The sequence below is a fragment of the Gadus morhua genome, chromosome 17, assembly GCF_902167405.1.
Source record: "Gadus morhua chromosome 17, gadMor3.0, whole genome shotgun sequence".
NCBI classification, from domain to species: domain Eukaryota; kingdom Metazoa; phylum Chordata; class Actinopteri; order Gadiformes; family Gadidae; genus Gadus; species Gadus morhua.
Genome location: NC_044064.1, coordinates 21,142,017 through 21,153,773, shown reverse-complemented (window position 1 = coordinate 21,153,773; position 11,757 = coordinate 21,142,017). Strand labels below are relative to the sequence as shown.

The 11,757-nt window shown below is 41.9% G+C and overlaps 1 pseudogene; it reads left to right on the top strand.

Moving 5' to 3' along the window:
* The first annotated feature begins 5,291 nt into the window (after window positions 1-5,291).
* LOC115529296 (uncharacterized) lies at window positions 5,292-9,873 on the top strand (annotated as a pseudogene).
* The last annotated feature ends 1,884 nt before the right edge of the window (window positions 9,874-11,757 follow it).

Sequence of the window (11,757 nt, the reverse complement as noted above, 5' to 3'; positions counted from 1 at the left end):
AAATTGGAGGTGCAAAATATTAATTTTTAGTGAGGTGTGTGTTGTAAGTACCACATATTAGGACAGGTCAACATTGGTCTGGGGCCTCTGAGTCCTATAACTCGGAAGCTATTGAGCAAAAAGCAATTTCCCATAGGAAATGAATGGGATTCTTAAAATATTCAAATAAAATTGGAGGTGCAAAATATTAATTTTTAGTGAGGTGTGTGTTGTTAGTACCACTTAGTAGGACAGGTCAACATTGGTCTGGGGCCTCTGAGTCCTATAACTCGGAAGCTATTGAGCAAAAAGCAATTTCCCATAGGAAATGAATGGGATTCTTAAAATATTCAAATAAAATTGGAGGTGCAAAATATTAATTTTTAGTGAGGTGTGTGTTGTTAGTACCACTTAGTAGGACAGGTCAACATTGGTCTGGGGCCTCTGGGTCCTATAACTCGGAAGCTATTGAGCAAAAAGCCGTTTTCCATAGGAAATGAATGGGATTTTTAAAAAATTCAAATAAAATTGGAGGTGCAAAATATTAATTTTTAGTGAGGTGTGTGTTGTAAGTACCACATAGTAGGACAGGTCAACATTGGTCTGGGGCCTCTGAGTCCTATAACTCGGAAGCTATTGAGCAAAAAGCAATTTCCCATAGGAAATGAATGGGATTCTTAAAATATTCAAATAAAATTGGAGGTGCAAAATATTAATTTTTAGTGAGGTGTGTGTTGTTAGTACCACTTAGTAGGACAGGTCAACATTGGTCTGGGGCCTCTGGGTCCTATAACTCGGAAGCTATTGAGCAAAAAGCCGTTTTCCATAGGAAATGAATGGGATTTTTAAAAATTCAAATAAAATTGGAGGTGCAAAATATTAATTTTTAGTGAGGTGTGTGTTGTAAGTACCACATAGTAGGACAGGTCAACATTGGTCTGGGGCCTCTGAGTCCTATAACTCGGAAGCTATTGAGCAAAAAGCAATTTCCCATAGGAAATGAATGGGATTCTTAAAATATTTAAATAAAATAGGAGGAGCAAAATATTAATTTTTAGTGAGGTGTGTGTTGTTATTACCACATAGTAGAACAGGTCTAAATTGGTCTGGGGCCTCTGGGTCCCATAACTCGGAAGCTATTGAGCAAAAAGCAATTTCCCATTGGAAATGAATGGGATTCTTAAAATATTTAAATAAAATAGGAGGAGCAAAATATTATTTTTTAGTGAGGTGTGTGTTGTTAGTACCACATAGTAGAACATGCCTAAATTGGTCTGGGGCCTCTGGGTCCCCTAACTCAGAAGCTATTGAGCAAAAAGCCGTTTTCCATAGGAAATGAATGGGATTTTTAAAAAATTCAAATAAAATTGGAGGTGCAAAATATTAATTTTTAGTGAGGTGTGTGTTGTTATTACCACATTGTAGGACAGGTCCACATTGGTTTGGGGCCTCTGGGTCCCATAACTCGGAAGCTATTGAGCAAAAAGCCGTTTTCCATAGGAAATGAATGGGATTCTTAAAATATTCAAATAAAATTGGAGGTGCAAAATATTAATTTTTATTGAGGTGTGTGTTGTTAGTACCACATAGTAGGACAGGTCAACATTGGTCTGGGGCCACTGGCTCCTATAACTCGGAAGCTATTGAGCAAAAAGCCGTTTTCCATAGGAAATGAATGGGATTTTTAAAAAATTCAAATAAAATTGGAGGTGCAAAATATTAATTTTTTAGTGAGGTGTGTGTTGTAAGTACCACATAGTAGAACATGTCTAAATTGGTCTGGGGCCTCTGGGTCCCCTAACTCAGAAGCTATTGAGCAAAAAGCCGTTTTCCATAGGAAATGAATGGGATTTTTAAAAAATTCAAATAAAATTGGAGGTGCAAAATATTAATTTTTAGTGAGGTGTGTGTTGTTATTACCACATTGTAGGACAGGTCCACATTGGTTTGGGGCCTCTGGGTCCCATAACTCGGAAGCTATTGAGCAAAAAGCCGTTTTCCATAGGAAATGAATGGGATTCTTAAAATATTTAAATAAAATAGGAGGAGCAAAATATTAATTTTTAGTGAGGTGTGTGTTGTTAGTACCACATAGTAGAACAGGTCTAAATTGGTCTGGGCCTCTGGGTCCCATAACTCGGAAGCTATTGAGCAAAAAGCAATTTCCCATTGGAAATGAATGGGATTCTTAAAATATTTAAATAAAATAGGAGGAGCAAAATATTAATTTTTAGTGAGGTGTGTGTTGTTAGTACCACTTAGTAGGACAGGTCAACATTGGTCTGGGGCCTCTGGGTCCTATAACTCGGAAGCTATTGAGCAAAAAGCAATTTCCCATAGGAAATGAATGGGATTCTTAAAAAATTTAAATAAAATAGGAGGAGCAAAATATTAATTTTTAGTGAGGTGTGTGTTGTTATTACCACTTAGTAGGACAGGTCAACATTGGTCTGGGGCCTCTGGGTCCTATAACTCGGAAGCTATTGAGCAAAAAGCCGTTTTCCATAGGAAATGAATGGGATTCTTAAAATATTCAAATAAAATTGGAGGTGCAAAATATTAAGTTTTAGTGAGGTGTGTGTTGTTATTACCATATTGTAGGACAGGTCCACATTGGTCTGGGGCCTCTGGGTCCCATAACTCGGAAGCTATTGAGCAAAAAGCCGTTTTCCATAGGAAATGAATGGGATTCTTAAAATATTTAAATAAAATAGGAGGAGCAAAATATTAATTTTTAGTGAGGTGTGTGTTGTTAGTACCACATAGTAGAACAGGTCTAAATTGGTCTGGGGCCTCTGGGTCCCATAACTCGGAAGCTATTGAGCAAAAAGCAATTTCCCATTGGAAATGAATGGGATTCTTAAAATATTTAAATAAAATAGGAGGAGCAAAATATTAATTTTTAGTGAGGTGTGTGTTGTTATTACCACTTAGTAGGACAGGTCAACATTGGTCTGGGGCCTCTGGGTCCTATAACTCGGAAGCTATTGAGCAAAAAGCCGTTTTCCATAGGAAATGAATGGGATTCTTAAAATATACAAATAAAATTGGAGGTGCAAAATATTAATTTTTAGTGAGGTGTGTGTTGTTATTACCATATTGTAGGACAGGTCCACATTGGTCTGGGGCCTCTGGGTCCCATAACTCGGAAGCTATTGAGCAAAAAGCCGTTTTCCATAGGAAATTAATGGGATTCTTAAAATATTTAAATAAAATAGGAGGAGCAAAATATTAATTTTTAGTGAGGTGTGTGTTGTTAGTACCACATAGTAGGACAGGTCAACATTGGTCTGGGGCCTCTGGGTCCTATAACTCGGAAGCTATTGAGCAAAAAGCAATTTCCCATAGGAAATGAATGGGATTCTTAAAAAATTTAAATAAAATAGGAGGAGCAAAATATTATTTTTTAGTGAGGTGTGTGTTGTTAGTACCACTTAGTAGGACAGGTCAACATTGGTCTGGGGCCTCTGGGTCCTATAACTCGGAAGCTATTGAGCAAAAAGCAATTTCCCATAGGAAATGAATGGGATTCTTAAAAAATTTAAATAAAATAGGAGGAGCAAAATATTATTTTTTAGTGAGGTGTGTGTTGTTAGTACCACTTAGTAGGACTGGTCAACATTGGTCTGGGGCCTCTGGGTCCTATAACTCGGAAGCTATTGAGCAAAAAGTAATTTCCCATAGGAAATGAATGGGATTCTTAAAAAATTTAAATAAAATAGGAGGAGCAAAATATTATTTTTTAGTGAGGTGTGTGTTGTTAGTACCACTTAGTAGGACTAGTCAACATTGGTCTGGGGCCTCTGGGTCCTATAACTCGGAAGCTATTGAGCAAAAAGTAATTTTCCATAGGAAATGAATGGCCGAATATCCGTCGAATATCCAACTTCAAACTAACTTCACCACGGTATACGGAGTTAGATTAGATGCACCAAACACCGACATTAGCTTCGACAACATTGTAGTTCATGTCGGCACCAACGATGCTAGGACAAGACAAACTGAGGTCACAAAAAGCAACATAGCTAGGCTTTGTGACTTCGCCAGAAAGATGTGTCGGCATCGATTAATTCTCTCTGGCCCTCTACCCGATAAGGGTAATGATGAGCGTTATAGTAGATTATTGTCTCTAAATCGCTGGCTGGCCCTATATAGCTCAGAGCAGGGCTTTGGTTTCATAGATAACTGGCCCTCCCTGTGGGGTCGACCTGGTGTGCTCATGAGAGACGGCCTACACCCTACTGGGTTAGGCGCCTCAATTATGTCAAAAAACATAGATAGATGTCTTAGTCAGGCGTAGGGCTGTCAAAATTGCTCAAAAATGACATTCGAATGTTCGTTTGGAAAAAAATCACGAATTCGAACTATTCGAATATCTGGTTGCCTATTTTACGCAGTTGCCGTCAATATGGCAATAATGCGACAAAACCATGGTTCAAATTAGTGGGATATATATATATCATATAAACAGCCCAGTAACGTGGAGGCCTAATCATGAAAAGCCACAACTTTGTATCGCTTGCATTTCACCACCACACCTGCAAGCGCGCAAACTATAGTAATCTGAAGAAGACGCCCGCTTCTGAATGTTACAAAGTATGCTAGTGGTAACGTTCCTTGCTTTGCTTACCATTTATCGAGAAGGCCTATTAAAATCGATAAAGAAAAAAATGCATGTCGCCTACGTCTTCCACCATGCCAGCGAAAGGGCCAGCACTACGCACCGTTCGGATTCATGAAAAAAAAGCTGTCTCGGACTTTGCCGAGAACATTGCGTTATAGCAGCTTTCACCAGCCAGACTACTAGCTCCCTGAGCTCTACTTCGGATGCTTATTGAATGGCATAGCCGAGCTGGAATACCTATATCCAAGTACGGAAACCCCGAGGGGATAAAATACATTCGCTCTTCACAATACTAGTCTGTTACACTTGTACCGCGGGAGTGTTTTTTTCACATTCGAATATTATGAGGGACATCGCGAACAGACAGAGGCTCATTCACAAAGCAGATGGAGGCGCTTGTACCGCGGGAGTGTTTTTTCACATTCGAATATTAATTTTCACGTTCGAATTCGCGTTTTTGGATACATTTCGAACGAATATTCGAACTTCGAATATTCGTTGACAGCCCTAGTCAGGCGTGACTCATCCACTCACAGCATGCTGGGCTGCAGGAGTTTAGCAAACCTGCTAGCAACATGATAGTTTACGTTGCAGAGTCTAGAATAGCAGATGGGTTAGCTGAACCAGTATCTATTGCACCAATTGTTTCAGAGCGTGTTGTTTTTGTTTCAGAGAGTGTTGTACCTATATGTTCGCTGGTGCGGCCTCGCGCTGTCTCGAGGTGTAAAACCCGCAGGGCCGCGACCAGTATGTCCAACTCTGGCGATCCCACTGATCGCCTCAGAGCTGAGTGTTAACCAGACTCCCTCTGAAAATAACCCTGTACCTATATGTACGGTGGTGCGGCCTCGCGCTGTCTCGAGGTGTAAAACCCGCAGACGAGGGCCGCAACCAGTATGTCGAAACCGCGGTATCCCCTTGACCGCTTCAGAGCTGAGTGTTAACCAGACTCCCTCTGAAAATAATAAAGTAAGTACTCAGAATAGGGTTCATGAACATAAGGTCGATTTCATCGAAGGCGCTCTTGGTCCATGATTTAATTATTGATAAAAGATCGACATACTGGGGCTTTCTGAAACCTGGTTAAAACCAGATGAGTTTCTAGCCTTAAACGAAGCCACTCCACCCCATTACGTTAGCACCCAAGTATCTAGAGAAGTTAAGAAAGGTGGTGGAGTAGCCCTGATATCTAATTCTAAGCTTAATTTAAAGCCGAAGAATAGATATATTTTCAGATCCTTTGAGGTGCTCTGCACCTCAGCTCCTCGAGAAGCAAAACGAGTTCCAGACTCTTTTGTTTTAGCTGTAGTATACCGTCCTCCAGGACCGTATTCAGTTTTTCTGGATGAGTTTTCTGACTTTGCAGCTGATTTGGCTACATATTCAGACAATATTTTGCTTATTGGGGATTTCAACATTCACGTGAATAACCCGTCTGACGCCCTCACAAGGGCTTTTCTGTCCATTACAGATACGCTTGGCTTCAAACAGCTCGTCCAGCAACCAACCCACATCGGTGGAAACACGTTGGATCTCGTTCTGACCCGCGGTGTTGACATTTCGCAGCTAGTGGTCTCTTCCTACACCTCAGCTTTATCAGACCACTTTTTGCTCACTTTCCAGGTGGTGGTATCCTGCCCCTGCGACGATCAGCAAGCTACTTTCAGCTGTCGCCGCATCACACCTGCAACCATTACAGCTATGGAAGATAAGTTATCTGGTTCACTTGCACCTCTCTGTAACTATAGTGGTTCTATGGAGTGCCTTACTGATGACCTCAACATTGTTTTGTCTGTTGCCATTGATTCAGTTGCTCCGTACGTAACTAAAAAACGAACATTGAAAAAACCAGCTCCTTGGTTTAATGCAGAAACTCGCATTTTTAAGCGAAATTGCAGGATCCTTGAACGCAAATGGCGCTCGACTAAACTTGAGGTCTTTCATCTTGCATGGCATAATAGTCTGATCACCTATAAGGGTGCGCTGACTATCGCCAGGAACGCCTACTTTTCTAGTATCATTAATTTGAATAGAAATAATCCTAAGTTTCTTTTTGACACGGTGAGGAGTCTCTCTCAGAAACAGAATCAGACCGTAGGCTCCTCGATCTCGGCAGGTGAATTCATGGATTTCTTTGAGAATAAGATTCAATCAATTAGAGAGGAAATTGATGCTTACCGGGCGGCTAATCCTACACATCCCGTGGGGCAGGATGGGGTTCTGCCAAATAGGATGGTGAACTCTGACGCAACTCTTTTGGAGTTTAAGGCGATTTCCTTGGTGGAACTTGAAAGGGTGATAAAGGCCTCAAAGCCAACAACTTGTATGTTGGATCCGCTCCCTTCTAGGGTTCTTAAGGATCTTTTTCCAACGGTGGGGCCTGTTATCCTCTTGCTTATGAATCTTTCGTTTTCAACAGGAATTGTTCCTTCCAATTTCAAGGCTGCGGTGTTAAAACCGCTACTCAAAAAGCCTGGCCTAGATCCTGAATTAGTCAGGAACTATCGGCCTATATCGAATCTGCCCTTCTTGTCTAAGGTACAGGAAAGGATTGTAGCAAAGCAAATTGTTGACTATTTGACGAGGAATAATCTCTTCGAACCTTTCCAGTCGGGGTTCAGGAATTTCCACTCAACTGAAACTGCTATTACAAGAGTTGTAAATTACATCCTTCTTGCTTTGGATAAAAATACAAGCACAATGCTTGTGATGTTGGATCTGAGCGCTGCGTTTGATACGATTGACCATAGCACTCTTCTTCACCGTCTTGAACACTGTTGGTTTCGGGGGTACGGCTCTTGGTTGGCTTGAATCGTACCTCACAGATAGAACCCAATTTGTGCTTCATGAGGGTGCAGAATCGAAGCATTGTAAATTGCGCTTTGGCGTACCACAAGGGTCGGTTCTTGGTCCATTGCTTTTTGCAATTTATATGCTTCCCCTCGGTGACGTTATCCGCGGCTTCGGATTTAGTTTCCATTGCTATGCGGATGACACCCAGCTCTACATTCCTGTAGATTCCGGGGATTCTGCCCAGATTCAAAAGGTTGAGTCCTGTTTGGCTGCTGTGAAGGGCTGGATGTCACAAAACTTCCTACAGCTTAATACTGGGAAGACAGAGCTGATGATTATCGGCTCGAAGCGGGACCGGGAAAAGTTTGAGGATGTCTCTCTGTGGTTGGATGGCTTCGCCATCCCACAGAGTGCATCCGTCAGAAATCTTGGTGTCTTGTTTGACCCTCAACTATGCTTTGATCAGCATATAAGAAGTATAACTAGAATTGCCTTTTTCCATTTGAGAAACATTGCAAGAATCAGATCAATGTTATCTGTAGTGGATGCAGAGACACTGATTCATTCGTTTGTCTCGTCAAGACTGGACTATTGCAATGCACTGTTCTCGGGATTACCGAACTCTACTACAAAGAGTCTACAGCTGGTACACAATGCGGCAGCTAGATTGCTGACCAGAACGAGAAAGTTTGATCATACTACACCTATTCTCGCCTCTTTACATTGGCTACCAATAACTTTCAGATCAGACTTTAAGGTGCTATTGCTTACCTATAAAGCCTTGCATGGACTATCTCCATTGTACCTGAAGGACCTGATCATTCCTTATAGTCCTTCTCGGTCTCTCCGGTCTTCGGGAGCCGGCCTTCTTTCATTGCCGAAGGTTAAAAAGAAATCGGCTGGACAGAGAGCGTTTGCCTATCGAGCCCCCTTTTTATGGAATAGGCTGCCATCAGCGATCAGGGAAGCTGACTCTGTGGAGCTATTCAAAGGGAAGCTCAAAACGCACCTCTACAATCTTGCATTTGGAGTGTGAAAACAACAGATGCGTAGTGAAGACTACTCTGTTTGCTTGTGCTTTTCTTATTACATTATACATTCCCACTATGTACTTTTCCGTTCTCATTCACTATTCTGTCAGTTGTAGCGTGCTGCGGGTGCTGGACTGGATGCCTGGACTCTCCTCATGGATAACCGGCCAGAACCCCATCACCATTTTAATATGATGTATATGTATTTACCTGTATGCCAATTGTGGCACCCATTGCACTCCTGACCATCCCTGGAAGAAGGGATCCCCTACACTGCGTTTCTTCTCAAGATTTCTTCCTTGCTGATTCAAGGGAGTTTTTTCTTGCCCGTGTGGGGGCATGGGTAAAGGGGGGTGTCACAAATATTTGGCCTGTTAAAGCCCTTTGAGACTGTAATGGTGATTAAGGGCTATATAAATAAAATTGAATTGAATTGAATTCATTCATTCTTTTTAACACTCAATCGCGGGAAAACAATGTTTTTCACGATCAAATAGGCCTACTCATCAATCCTAAAAGTTATGGGCATGTAGGCCTACACGATGTCTGTGTCAAGAAAATATGTGTTTGCTGTACGGTGTTTGCAGATGCATTGATTTAAAAGTACATCTTATTACCGCTGCATCAGCTGTTCTTTCCCAAATAATTTACCAAGAATGTGCGGCTAGGTAGATGAGAGAAGCAAAGTGTATGCGCGAGGTGCACAAGCAATCCGTATGCATCGCATGCGCATGTATGCATGCGCCCTTAAAATAGCGTCTGAACAACGCGCCACTGACTTTAAACCAGGTATTTCCTGGTCAGTAGCGCAATGGTATTCAGAGACGGCAAAATACCGTTTGCGCCAGAACATGCCTCCTCCTTCCGCCGAACCGCCCCTTGCGGCGCATGATCAATCCCTAATTTACCGGCGAGTGGCGCTGGTGGGAAAAGAACGCTCTGCGCCAGTTGTAAACTAGCAACGACACATGCGCCAGTGACTAAGTCACTTGCGCCGGATGCAAGATGGGGCCCTGTGTGTGTGTGTGTGTGTGTGTGTGTGCATTTATCTTTTGAGTTTTATGCGTCACCATAATCACGAAACATTGACTGAGCGTCTCTCTCACGGTCTCTGACAGCAGACAGGGCCCAGAGAAAGGAACGTGAGGGTCCGGGTGAGGGCACTACGAAAGCAGAGGGTTGAAACACTTACCATCGCCCTGACGGATCAGGAGGAGGTGAAGCCTTTCCGGCCCTTCAGGACGGAACCCCTTCAGACACATTAAGATGGCCTGGGCCGAAACCAAAGCCGTCATCACCACCGACGCACCCCTCAACAACCCTGAACATCAAGATTTAGTCGTTGAGGCTGAGAAGGAGGGGGAAGCCACACAGAAGGCTGAGGGGAAGGGCCTCAGGCCTCGGTTGAAGAATGACACTCTCAAACTTGTGTTTGAGTATCAATAGAATTGATCAGAGACAAACTAATGACTAGTCTTTCTTGGCCCCACTGTGAGTGTTAATGCAAATGTTTGGGTATAAAACATGAATAGATTTGGAAACAGCTGATGGACTTGGGAGAACAAATTTCAAATGGTGACTTTGTAAACACGACTGTGTTATTGTCAACTTTTTGTATTAAAGTAATATTCTTATTTCAGTGGTTTCCATTTGAGTAATTAAAAGGCCTATTCGGTAGATTGCAATAAAAACAAATCCAGTTGCCTGCGACGACGAATCAACATCAGGTACCACCTCTGGCCGGTCGGAACCCGACGGGCTGCTGTGACATCACCGCCTCTATTTAAGACCCCGCTCCTCAGTCCAGTCCTCAGTGGTGATCAGAGAGCAACGACTGAGCTGCATATCAATAACCAGCGACAGCAACAAACTGAGAGATCCACTATGGTGAGGAAGAGACAGGAAGAGAGACAGGAGGGAGACCAGGAGACCCTGTGTGGGGACCCCTCGTCGCCCCCCGGAGAACAGCGTCCGGCACAGGTGAGGAAGGAGAGGACACCACGCCAACCGCACACACACACTTTGAGTCTGCAGACGCACATTTGTATTCTGTAAAAACTTGTGGTTGTACATGATTATATTAAGTTAGGGTCCAACTGACTTTCTTTAAAGAAGTGCAGGCAACACACACCCACACACATACACTCACACACACACACACACACCCCCACACACACACTCAAATACACACACACGATTGTACACATTTAATATCAGTGCTTTATAAAAAATATATATGATACATATGTATATGATCTATAAATACGTTTATGCATGTTTTTCTTGAACTTTTCTTTTCGAAAAAACATCAAAATTATTGATTTATGCTTCAGCATATTTTTGCCATTTTCAAAAGAATGTATACCCAAACATTCCGTCCCCGTGACGACGTCACCGCGGCGGCCCTCTGACATCACGGGGCCACGCTCCTCGATATAAGATAATAATAACTAGAAAATGCATTTCCTGCAGAAAATCTGTGCTTTAGTGCAAAGTGAGGTTGCAAATATTATGAAAAGCGCTGTGCTGTATCTGAAACGTGCCGGATGGCCGTAGCGCGGCGAACTCTGTAGGGATTGTGCTTTGCGGGGTTTGTTTAACGGCGTTGCTATGGTTACCTAAATTATTATAAGCAACTGAAAACGATGCCGGTTTGAAACTAAAACTGTGACTCTGAAGAAAGTATAAATGCTATCGAAATTCCGTTGGGATAGTATTGAAGATACAAGTGTGTAGATTTGTTTAATGGTTTGAACGATGATAAACGGTTGAAAAAGGATTGAGTTACGACGATGTTATAAGAAGTAGGTGTATCAGAATGGGCATTGACGTCTTCAATGAAAACAGCTGAAAACGAAGCGGTATGAAACTAAAAGTGTGATTCTGAACAAAGTTTAAATGATATCGAAATTCCGTTTAGATTTTATGGAAGATACAAGTGTGTAGATTTGTTAAATGGTTTGAACGAAGATAAACGGTTGAAAATTGATTTAGTTACGTTACTAAGTACCAGAGGACGGCTCTGCCGTCCTCCCATTGACTCCCATGTTATAAAAAAGATAATATTTTAAAAGTAGAATATCTCAAAAAGTATAAAATATTTTCAAAATCTGAAGAGAAACGCGCGATTCCAAGCTATTCTGAATATTTAGAAATTTGAATGGAGTCTCTAGGTGAAGAATTGAGGAAGGAGATAGGTCCCAAAGTTTGTAGAGAATAATAAAGAAAGAAAGAAAGAAAGAAAGAATATAACTTATGAAGAACAATAGTTGAGCGCTGCATGCAGCACTCACCTAATAACCTTTATTTATGCATTGCTTTTCTAAACAG